Source organism: Stegodyphus dumicola, chromosome 2 (genome assembly GCF_044657685.1).
Source record: "Stegodyphus dumicola isolate Sdum_Otavi_A_Nest chromosome 2, ASM4465768v1".
Taxonomy (NCBI): Eukaryota; Metazoa; Arthropoda; class Arachnida; order Araneae; family Eresidae; genus Stegodyphus; species Stegodyphus dumicola.
Window position 1 is genome coordinate 236,581,150 of NC_140769.1, and position 13,086 is coordinate 236,594,235.

Below are 13,086 nucleotides of genomic sequence, written 5' to 3' on the forward strand. Positions count from 1 at the left end.
AAATCTAGCTTTCAAATAATAAATTAATAGTCCTTTAACTTCTGTTTCATTCTAAAAATAACAACAATAAATTTTTCTCCTTGCAGCTCTGATGCACACTTACCGATGAAATCTAAACCCAAAACCCTGTACATTAAACTGTCATATAATCCGAAATGGAATTTGGTATGAAAAGACCAATTGCGTCACAACTCCCTCTCTTCCGTCTTTTCTTTTGCATCGTGTCACTGCTTTATATTGCCACTAGCTTCGTAAAATTTACTTTTCTAAATTTAGTCCATTCTTTATGAAATGTGAGCTGTATAAAATTGGGAGATGCATAGCGCACCCACAGTGATAATGTGCATTATCGAAAAATAAAATTATGCGTGGAATGTACCGTTATGTATGTTCTTCTAGTGTCATCTTGCTAACTACGCAGCAAGGTCTTCAAGTTATAATGCAGTCCTCTCCAACGCCAATCCGTTGCAACTAAGTAATTTTATTTCAATAATAACGCAGTTTTATTATATATATATATATATCCATTCTGTTACCTGTCTCGGTGAGCAAATTTTTTTTACTCTTATATGTTGGTAAATTGTGCATCATTTTTTGCTTTAAAAGTGATTGAATTACATTGTTCTTATTTTATGGTTAAAGGTTTTATGCCTTTAGTTAATCTGCATGCAATAGTTGTAAAATTATCAACAGTTTTATGGTTGTTTAAGTTCTACGAAGCCGCCATTTGTTTACATTTGAAACTTTGTAGCATCGTGAATTAAACCTCCTTGGAATTAAATTAGTTTCTGCACCAACTTCAGTGTCCTTTTGCCGAATGGGATTAAAAGTTTTGTGAACCGAAAAATGTCTTTCTGCCTAATGTTAATTAATTTAAACTCTAATCGTAATTGTAAAAAAAAAAAAAAAAAAAAAAAAAAAAATTAACGGTTTTTAACTCTATTTGGTGTTTAAGGATTTTCTGTATTTTATAATTTTAAATGAAGATAATTTGAATTGTTATGTATTTTTTTATTGAAGCGAAGTCAGAACTGCATTGATTGAATGAAAAATATATCTCTAATGAAATTCGAGAAAATAAGTTTAAATGAAAGGCAACAAAAGATGTGTATAATTTAATAGATCAGACAAGGAAATCATGTGGTGTCCACATCAGATTTTTTTTTAAATTACTAAACAGACATTAATATTAGCTATATGAATTATCTTTCAATTGCATGCATTCGTTTAATAAATAATTCTTCATTAAAAAAGTTCTAAGCATATATTCTGTGAACAGTTTAAGATATTAATAATATTTGTAATAAGTATTACTTTTGTAAAAATATATTAAATATTACTCTAAAAAAGTAAATTTGTGGAGTGGAATTTAGAAAGGTTGTAGACAAGTAACAGTACTTTCTTATTATAGCGGGCCCCAACACTGAATTGCTAATCATCCGAGATACCTCACCGAAATCTTGCCACGTGCTCTTATACCTCACTTCGTGTTACATCTTGGTCGAATAGCGATACAATTTTGGGGACCGCTTTATAGTAAGGAAGCACCCAATTAACATTTGCCTAATTATAAGTTATAATTATTGTCAAAGAAATTTTATGAATTTTAAAAATAGAAATGCAATCTTTTCGACTATATTTATTAAGCAAAATTCTTCTGCCTCGTCAACAAATATATGCTTCGAAAATCATTCCATATTTATGGTCTGTAAACACTCATCTTCATTTTAGGCTAAGCTTATTAACCTGAAATAAAGATGGGGAAATGAAAAAAAAATCACATTTAACGCGTCAAAAAAGTTATTAGTATTAAAAATTTTATAAGCGGAAAAAGAACCGCAATTTTATTTTTGCAATTAGTTTTCAGTTAAATACCGGAGGCATATTGAGTCTTATTGAGCAGTTACTATATGTCTTGCAAGTTTAAGAATTAATTCTCAGAAATGCCGAACATAAAATCGAAAGCTGGATAAAATAGCAGTTTAGCACTGTAATTTTGCACAGCTGATTTTAAATAGTTTTTAAAAAAAACTCTGTTAAACTGTAATAGGGAGAAATTATTATTGCTAAATTATTATTCTGCGGTATCCCGTGGAGATCTTTGTACTTGTTTAATGGACAGAAAATTATTGAAGATGTAGCTGCGCACTTTCCCCCCTCCCCACTGGATCGCTTGCATACGAAGCTTACAACTATTACCCATGAGAGAACCGGTAACAAATAAACTTTTTTTTTTTTTTTTTTTTTTTTTTTTTTTTTTTCCCAGGGCACTGTGCTGTATTGATAGAGTTAAAATCATTGCTAGCCTGGAGATTTTTTATTTTGTTTACCATCATGGGAAAATGGATTATTATTAGTTTCAAAAATCATTATGAAGCTAATAATAATCCATTTGTAACATGGATGCACTGAAAGTTTTTAAAGTGTCCAGTGCTAGATGCTGGGCAGTTCGATTGTTCGAAAATTTAGTTTTTCATTAACTGAAAAACTAAGTAATAAATTAAAAATTAACTAATAAGATATTTGCTTCCTCCTTTCCTCATGCCTTCGTGGCGTAACTGGAAGCATACTCGACGCATATTCGAGAAGTCCATGTTCGAGTCCCTGGCGAGGGGACTGCACATTTTTCATGTCTCCTGATTCAGAAAAACCTAAGGCTCTAAAAGTACCATTTCTTTCTGAAGTAATATTCTTTGAATTGTAACCAGATTTTTAAAGCACTGTGTATATTCCAATTTTTCTCATTTATATGCAGGTTAGAAGATCAGGATTAATGCCTATTCACTGGTTCTTTCCGAAACTGTTCTTCTTACAGTCGAAGAATTTATGCTTCTTGATGGAAATTTTAGTACATCATTTACAGTTGCAAATGTTTGTTTTTAATTCCTTAGATAATATTTGATGTGGTTCATTAAATGTTATTTAATGTGATTCTTTAAATATTATTTCTCATCGCAGAAGTTATAAGGTATTCTAAGTAAGTTTATATTTTTATCAGTTGAAAGATATTCGCACCACATATTATTTGAAGTGATTTTGTAGACATTACAGATACTCAAATCATATTTATTACCATTATTATTTGAAGACTACTCAACCAAATTAATTTTTTTTAGATAATATTAGAAGGCCTGGATTTAATTTACGATAGCATAATTTAATGGTTCTAAAAGTACAACGGGGATCCATTATTTCAACTTCTATGCTTGCATAATATCTTAAGTAAAAAAATCGTTAATATTAAATTGAGATAATATTTGGAAGCCAGTTGTTCATGTTTATTTAGATGCATTTATAATCTATTACAATGGCTTTTGAACTTTATCGAGTCACGGAGTCCTTAGGTTTTCTCAGGGAATTCCATCCCACTCTTAAGGAAAAAATATGTATTAAAACAATGTTTAAAGTTTTGAATTGTAACCAGATTTTTAAACAATGTTTAAAGTAGTACAATGTTTAAAGTAACATAAAGCTGATGTAAATTATTCATTAATAGGATTAACTAATGCTCCAGGTGTCACCTACCCTTACATTATATTCATTTCATTTTTTGCACAAATTCTCCAAGCTCTACTGATGTTATTTACAGTCGCATTTCATAGTCTGCATTTAATTTGTTTTTATATTTTGTTTTCGTTGCCACATACGTTCGGATATTTCACTTAAATACATAGTTACAAATGACATTAAAATGTTTATAGCTGTATGAAAAATTTCCAGCTATTGTGCATGAATCTACAACCAAAATGTTTAGAACTGCTGTTGCTTAAATTTAGATTTTAATGTCGAACCTGTTGATGTGTCGATAAGTTGTCCCCTTCTCTTTACTGGCAAATCTTCTGATTTATCACCGTACTCGAACAAATTTTTTTTGTTCAGTTATGCAATAAGGTTATTTTTCCCTCCTTCCAGCATACCTTCGGGGTGTAACGCTAACACGACGCGTATTCGAGAGGTCCGTGGTTCAAGTCCCGGCGAGGGCATTATTCATTTTTCACATATCCTGCTTTCTCTGAGCAGTGTCTTTCACATGCTGAGACGTCGGAGTTTCCAAGTAAGGATTCCTTCTGAGGATGGATAGTCATGTCCTCTAATGCTGAAAGCAGTTTGTTGTTTTTGAAGTCCAAGGAAAAAATGTATTTCCTTAAAACGTCCAATCCGAGTATGGGGGGATCTGTAATATCTGCCTCATATGCCGTGTGAGACGGCACTTCCAAACGTGATGTTAACGTTCAACTTCCCATCTATGGCGATTTTATCGCCAGACACAGTCGGGAGGGTAACACAGGATGCACAGGATGGCGTCCCAATGAATTTTTCTTTAAATCGTTGAGCTATATCTTTCCGAATGATGGTAATATTAGCTCCTGTGTCAATAATCATATTTGCAAGAACCTCCATCGATATGCCCATTGGTGAATAGTCTGTTACTGTTGACACTCACTGTAGAAATCTTTAGCGCCTTTTAAAACAGGGTTTTACATTATCTGGCAACCTACGCTCTTTGATATGGTCATTAATTTGTTTCCTGTGTCGTTGCTGGGAAATGGTCTTATTTTCCGTACCCTGGGGTCTTCTGCAGTTCCTTCGTATGTGATCTTCAGCTCCGCAGTTCCACCACTTTGGTTTCTGGTCACTCCTTTTTCGTCTCATGGCATTTAATTGTCTGTTTATATCCTCTGTCTTATTTTATATGCTCTGGGGTGTTCTGCGATTTCTTCGTATGTGGCCTTCAGCACCGCAGTTTCAGTACTTTAGAATTGGTTTCCTTTCACTTCTGTTCCACCTCAAGACAATGACTTGTCTGGTAAAATTATCTGTTTTATTTTTCGTACCCTGAGGTGTTCTGCAATTCCGTCGTGGGTAGCCTTCAGTACCACATCTCCAACACCTTAGAGCCAGTCCTCTCTCACTCTTACTCCGTATCAAAGAGTCAACTTGTCTGGATAAATCATCTAAACGAGCCATCAATTGATCCACTGGCTCGTGGACTTCCACAACTCTGACTAGGTGGCGATCTCTACGAGTTGCTTTCTGAGCTTCTGTTGACGGGATTTTAATTGAAGCCTACTGTAGTCTTTCAACTATTTCTCCCAAAACGCAGCTTCAATGCGTCGCGGACAGAGCTTGCGCCCAATTTAGTTTCTTCTTGACCAGTATCTATCTTTTGCTTCACTGCTTTAAAATCTCTTCTCGAACGGAATCTTTCATCTCTCCTTTAAATGATGCTTGGTCGACTTCCATCTTTTCTTGGAATGCAGCAAATGCAGTTACTGTCTCAACTGTTCTTCCATCGCTCTAGTTATTGGCATTTAAACCCCACTCTTGACACCAAAAAGTGTAGCTTGCGTACGGGTTCGTAATAAATTGAATGCACAAGTCCGATGAAAAATAAATAAAATTTATTCTTATCACAGCAAATAAAGCAAAATGCTTAAATTTCCTTAGAGATATTCGTACAATATCCTAATATCTCACAGTAGTTATCTTTTAAACTACTGAAACGTTCAACAGAACTTAATTCAAAACAGAGAAAGCTAAAAACAGAGATGTTTCCCTCCAGCTTTTATAAGCTTTTTAAATCACGCACGAGAATCTTCTCGTATTTTCTTGGCTGTTCTGGATAGCGAAAAAGTACAATTACGCGATATCTATTTATTAAATTCGAGTGCTCCTGTTCTTTTAGTTTTTTGGGGTAGCTTTCTCTTCAAATAAGTCTCGTGCTGCATTGGGGGGAATATGAAACAATTTTAATCATAATTCTACTAAGCATAGCAAATTAAATACAAAATCCGTAACAATATTAAAGAAATGTTCAGTTTGTTTCACTTTATAGTCAATGAGAATTAAGTATTTTTTAATGAACGAAAATGTATGAAGTTAGAAGGAAAATTTTATTTCATAAAAATTCTGGAAAGTTTTTTTTTTTATAGGTTTAATTGTTGCGTTTTTTTTTTTTTTTTTTTTTTTTTTTTTTTGTCTGAACTACTTTATTTATTTCGCCCTAGAAATTCTATAATTACAAATTCTTGATTGTAACATAAAAGAGAGGAAAAATAATGTGTACAAAATGCTTCAAATATACTGCAAACAGATATGGTGTATGGTTTTGTTGTGTTATATAAGGTAGTGTTACATACTAATTTTAGCTTAAATGTGAAATTGAAGGCTAAGGATTCTAAGGAAATGACATGTTGATAAAAATTTGGAAAGCGGAATAAACTGATGTAATATTGCAAAATAAACTGATATAACGAAGATATAATTAATCTTTTAAACAGTTTTTAAGTTGCGGAATCATTTCCTTCATTATTATCAGTCTAATTGTCAATAATGCACCTTGCTTAATTTATAAATTTGGTACTGTGAACATGTCGCTTCGCATAAATTAATTTCATTTTCTGCGTATGAAATTTTCAAGCTTTGCCTTTTAGGAAAGAAATGAACCGTTTCTTGTTACTTATATAATAATAAATTAAAAAAAATATTCGTAATAGTTATACACAAGGAACACTGTATGTAAATGGCTTTCTTGTATAAGCATTCTTTTCGAGTACCGAATTCAGTCAAGCATTTTCATCAGAAGATCTATGTTTGTGAATGTAATCTCAGATCAAAGATATCTGAAAGGCCCAATTTTTTTTTTTTTTTTTCCAAAAGACAACTGTAATTTATTTATCGAAACAACATCCCTTTTGTTTTGTCTTATATTTTGAAAGTGTGAGGAGTTTTCAACTTCTTACAAGCTACTGCCTTAACAGGAGGCGTCACCTCTTAGGCGCCAAAGTCCAGTTGGTGGTCATTCCGGTTCGCTTCTCTAGAGTCATCTCACAGTGACAGCTACAATGAGAGGGAAAGAGAGAAGGAGGGGAAATGCGCATTAAAAATATACGAGGGTGAGAATCTTTTCTCTTGAAGTTCATTAAGAGTATTTGGTAATTCTAACCTATTTATTTCACGTCTTCTATTAACAGAGGATAACTTTGTAGTGTGCTAAAAAATATATGCGTATGATGAAGTTTAAAAAAAATAAATAAATAAAAGTTATTTAAATATTATAAACTATAAACAAAAATGCTTTGTTCAAAGAGAATAGAAATTCTTTCTTATTCTTTTAAATTTTGTTTTACTTTTTAACATAGTTCTTCAGCTTAGAGGAATGCAATGATAGAGTGCAAACGATACTCATCTATTAAGGAAATTAAGAGAAATTCTATTGCCAAAGTCAGTAATCTATAATAATCTTTAATCTATAATATATTTCAAGATTCCTACTTCGAGTTGCTTTAGCAACGACTTCTATTATTAATAATGGTGATATAAGAGTTCCGGAAATAACCGTTCAAATAATATTCTTTTATACTTTCACTAAATTAAATTTATTTATTTTTACCTGTAAATTTTTGGATAGTTTTGTTGCTAGATATGCCTGTTATTACTTAAGCAGCTTATATCATCATAGTTGCCATGAATACTTATATATAGCATACGTAACTTCACAGATTTTTGTTTCCGGGTAATGCTATTTGAAAGTATTTTACTATAAATTCTGTTGCCACAGGTAGTGTAAAAAATATTAGTATTACTATTATTATGATTATTACACTGGAAAGTATAAATTAAAAACATTGGTATTTATAAAATTGAGAATGGCAGTAATATCGAAAACTTGTGAAATGAATATAAGATATTATTTACTGTAACGTGCAGTCAAAATCAACTGTTTAATACGTTTCTTTCAAAACTTGTTAAACATGTTCTCATACAATTCTAGAGACCATGTAAGGTTTTTCTTCCTCTTTACCGCGTCCAATTGAAAAGCACGTCCAGCTATCATCGAAAGATTCGGAGTTTCATATCTCCTGGTTCGAAAAACTTAATGACTCTACAAACAGCTAAATGATTATCTGCTTTTTATTATTTATAATGTATTATTAGTTGATTAGATAAAATAATTAAGTTCGGGAACATTTTTAACGTCTGATGTAATGGGATATAAACGATTTAATGTATTCGTAAAATTGTTAAAATTTAATAAATATGAAAAGAGAGAAAGCATTTTTACCACCTGCCGGCCCTGGAGATATGTTCCCAGTAACTAGCTGGATAAACAGGACGGAACTGTCAGTTTGTTACAGTAAATAACAGCAGTACAGCAAAATAAGCACCTGAAAATAGTTCAAGGACAACACAGAGATAAGGCAAATTCTCCTCACATGAGAAATATTACCGATCACCTATGTCACTCACAGAGTAAACTTTAAAGCCTGATTTTGAATCCAGGATTCATTCAGTTAAACCTTTGAACTTAATTAAGTCTCTGATGTAATTGCCTCACTAACTCTTGGTGCCGTATTTATATAGGGTTACTGCAATTTCTAGAAACTTCGAGAAAATTCGTTTCTACAGCTTCGAAAATGTATTTTTCGAAAATTTCCCTAAATCTCACCAATTTGGTGAGAAATCATCAAATATCGGCAGCTTGGCCCCAAAACAAACTACCACCAAGGCCCGCCGGGAGAGCTTTTGCACATGCCATCTTTTAATTGAGTTATTTTTACAATTTAATTGTTGATTATCGGATTAAAATTAAAATCTATGACTTTATACAATGGACAAACGTTTTCAGGTAAAATATATGCCAACATTAAAAAGGTATGCTAAAATAATTACATAATAAGTAACAAATAAACAAATAAAAACAATTAAAACATTACAACAATACACGAAAGCCAAAATACAATGAAATATTTACAAGTATTTTCAACAATATTCTGATTTTTTGAAAATAGATCTTTCTGTGTAGATCAATACAGGTTATTTCTGATTACTTTTCTTTAGCAATGCGGGAATGGGTTCCTTTTCTTTTCACAGGTGGTATTTTTTTTTTCTGTTCCTTCTCAGATACGATTTCCGCTGCTGAGATATGTCTTCCGGTTGCTTCTCCGTATTCCGGTATTAACGTAACACTTCATATCCGTTACAGTACAAAAAAAGTCGCGATTAACCTAGGAAGAAGACGTAAAAAAATAATAAAAATACAACATTTCGCCAAAACATTCTTATTGTTTTTATTATTGATAATTATTTTTATTTAAACATTAGAGCATGAATTCGAGGTAATTAATAAAAAAAAAATCCAACCTGGAACATCAGAAAGCATTGTGGCAATCTAATCTTAAATTGGAAATTTACAGCCAACCTCTTTGTGTCGTGGCTGTGTCACTGGGTGGATACTCTGTGGCAATCTAATGTTCGACTGCGTGCGCAGCCAATCCACGTCATGTGGTTTATGTAAAATCTTCTAGCACGGCAGTAAACTAGCTCACTTCGCCCTTAGCTGGAGCATAGGATGTTTGAATTTTAGTTTAGTAGATTTTGTTATTTCTTTCCGTTATTGCAGTTGCGTTTAAAGTTATTGTGTGTGTGAATAAAGGTTATGTTTAAGGTAAAGGAGTCATGTCAGTTCAAGGATATACACCAAGTACATAACCACCACGCCCCCATAAAATGGTAACAACAACGCCATAAAATGGTAATAATAAAATAATAAGCGCGATGAAAGTATACCACTATAAATGAATTAAATGTGTAGGTTAGGCTAAGTTGTTTGATTACGGCAAAGAATAAAAGAGCTATTTTCCCAAAGATGGGACTTTCGTGGAAGACTTTTTGATGGAAACTGGTTGATATACACATTACACGTAGGAGAAGTCACGAAAACAATTATGCACGACTTGTTGGATGGGGTTCGGACCTGGGGGGAAACTACTAGTATTCAGCGATCCTACACACTCAGCCACTAGTGGCCATTAATTGAGTAAGAGCTGCTGTTACTGTATGTTTAATAAATTGTTAAGATGATAAATAACTCTAAAATTTTACGTAATTATAAAAATATATTAAAGTTATTTTACTGTATTAATTTAAAAGATATTCTCAAGGGAGACTCATCAATGGCTAAAGAATTCTCATTCTGTTGCCATTCCTAAAAGAAAAGTTCTCTAATATCGTTTGTTTTCAAACTACCAGTTTTATTAATCTTGTGTGAGAAGACCTCCAATTTATCTTTCAATTTGTTATGCTACATTATATTAGTGAAACGAATTGAGAGATTTTACTAACACTAATGTATACTTGAAAATCTATGTCCTTATTTAAATTCTTAATAATATGTCTATTTTATTTCATTTATGAGATATCTAAATGATTATTTTAGACATTTATACTATCAATGTAGCATTTAATGAAAGACATATCTTTATCTGTGTGATATGTGTTTGGCTTCGTAATAATCACTTATCACTCTAAACTACATTTCATTTAACAGCAGTTTAATCCTCTCATATTAAACACTAACACTTTTCTAACAATTCTAGAATAGTCAGCAAACTGCTGGATGTCTTGTCATTTCATCTATATCTTCAAGCTTAGAATGCTAAAATAACAGCAGAATAAAACTCAGTCTGAAACATTTATTTTCACTTCAGCAAGTTAGAGAAAACTAAAGATTAAAAAAATTTAAATTCAGTTCTTGTGAGCTTGACAGACAATACTGATTCAAACTATTTACGAGCTTCAGTTTGAAGTCTAATACCCTGTGGCTCCACTACCCTGGGACTTCTAAGATAATGTGAACGAAAGACAATGGAACGTAAATATTTTACTTGCAAGAATATGATTTATAATAATTTCAAGCCCTAGGTATAAATTTTGTAAGTTATATATTACAGTTCAATACACTTCAATCGCTATTTATATTTCAGCTACAATACACTTCAAAATGCACTTCAATTCAATCACTATTTTATATTTCTTTTTATGGGTGATAGAGTTTTCGTTCTCAAATTATCTTAATCAAAGTTGTGATTGGTATCATTCTCTCCAGTGCGTTCCAGCATGTTCTGCAGTTAAAAAATAACCTCTAGTTCTTCTTTTTTACTCTTGACTGTTTCTTGCAGCAAATAGAAATTTCATACTAGAAAATATAAGATTTGAAATATCTTACGAAAAAAATGTGAAATATCTTACGAATAAATCATAGAACATTAACCAAGAAACCATGATTAGCAGTGAGTACACAAGAGAAATTAATATTAAAAAATTAAAAATAATAAAAAAAGAAAATCTCAAAAGATTTTAGATTTTATATTACGCTCAAAAGGGCGTTTTTTTTTTAATGTTTTGTGTGTTACCTTTATTTATTAAATATTATGTTCTTCGCACTTAAACCATATAAAATTTAATTGAACAGCAATATCACAAAATATTTTAAAACAGCATATCTTTAGAAATTCTGATTCACAGTCTCGCGCGCTGGAGATAGAAAGGTTTATTTTCCGTACAGTATTACCATTGCTCGCTTTGAAATCGTCGAGTTTGTTAATCAAAAATTCGTTAAAGTTTTAAAAAATTTGAAATAGATAATAAAACAAATTCAAAATTAGGGCTTCCAAGTACCCGTGTTTGGTTGGAGGACTATGTTATTCAAAATTTGATGGCTGTAGGTACTGTTGTTCTTTAACGATGCGAGAAACATTCATGCACTAATTCAGATTCTTCATTATTTAGTTTCTTTAAATATAATACATGGCGATAATATTTGGTGGCAACAGTTTGAAAAGTGAACCAACGCAAAAGTGAAACGACGCAAAATGCCGTCTTTGAGGCTAATAGCCCTTTGAGTCTAAGGCCCCTTTGGGCTAATAAAGTTAAATAGTACCCTTCTAAAACTAACAAGAGAGAAAACCATGACAGTCCATTATCTTAATAATGAATGTTCTTTTGTCTTAATAATGAACAACCTACGCTTATAGCGACCATCATAACATGTTTCGAACTTCCATTATTGTAATTACCATTTTCTGCTGATCGTGTATCTAGTCTGTTGTTAATAGGATATTAATTTGAAAATCTGCACTCAGTTCGTGGTTGTATTCTACAACGTTGATGCATAAGCTGGCAAAGTGAAGTATCGTGGATTAAAAAAATAAAAAACTGAATTACAAACACCTTCAATGTGCATCATGGAAAGCTGGAGCTCTTAATGGAACTCCTCCTGAAAGTTTCGAATATGTTACTTTCCTAAAACAACTGCGACTTTTCGAGTGCCAAGTAAAAAGAAACCAACTAAAGCTTATCTACCGATGATAACTGAAAGGTTCTCCGTGTTACCTTTCCTCCCTTCTTCGTTAAAATTCGTCTTCCAGGCCAGCGCGCGCGTCCGAACTCAAACAAAAAGGGGATACCTTCTCTTTAAAAATGCATGATGCCCCCCACCCGCCATTAAGGGTCTCCAAATAGAGAGTTGAGAGAAGAAGAAACCCGGATTTTCCATTTCTAACTCTCGTTTTACATTTATAACGCTTTAAACAAACTTTCGGTTCTTCCTCGCCTTTTGATGAATCGATGGCTTCATTTATACAGACACCTTCTGTGTATGTATAGACCAAGCTTTCCACACAAGTCGAAGTCTTGGATTTTTCTGGCTTTGGTTTGTTTGTCTTATGGTCCCCTGTTTTATCGATAGTAGCAGTTGGCAAATGAACAGGGAGATGTCGCTTTTAACATGGGTTGTCAGTTATTTTATTGAACATACCAGGTTTAAGTTCCTTTTAACTCCGAATGAAGCAGGGAAACATAATACACGGTATATGTTAATTCTGAGTTGATCGTAATGGTTACCCGCTGGGTCGTCATTCAACGCTTGCTACAGTCAGCAGTTCAACGCAACAGTCAACAAGTCAATACTTGCAACAACTACATTATTTTTGCAAGAAACTATACATGTTTACATTAAATACGGGTAAGAAATGATAAGTAACATTGCGCTCCCTGTTTAAGGACAATTAAAATCATTTTTCTAAATGCATCTTTTTATATCCTTGCACGAAGTAGAAAGGAAGTATTGTAATCGGAAAAATTTTCGGGTATCATATTTCAAAGAAAATATCCATCTTGACCGTTACCGAATGCAATTTAACAGTGTTTTTACGTGACACCTGTACGTAAAGACAGAATAAAGGACTCGTTCCCCTCCAAAAAAATTACAAAACTGATTTAAAGTGAATTCGGAAAAGAATTTTC

At 32.5% G+C, this 13,086-nt stretch overlaps 1 long non-coding RNA gene across 6 annotated transcripts in view; it reads right to left on the minus strand.

Annotated features, from left to right (window-relative positions):
• The window catches only part of LOC118193142 (uncharacterized), a 203,882-nt gene that overhangs the window by 18,879 nt on the left and 171,917 nt on the right, over positions 1–13,086 (minus strand). For 3 of the 6 annotated variants that reach the window (XR_015039816.1, XR_015039819.1, XR_015039817.1), the window contains one exon: positions 1,091–9,008. The exons of 1 other annotated variant lie outside the window; for it this stretch is intronic. This is a non-coding gene — a long non-coding RNA (uncharacterized LOC118193142). Of the gene's footprint in view, positions 1–1,090; positions 9,009–13,086 lie in introns of those variants that run through there. 2 more of the 6 variants (XR_015039820.1, XR_015039818.1) reach the window with 2 other exon arrangements.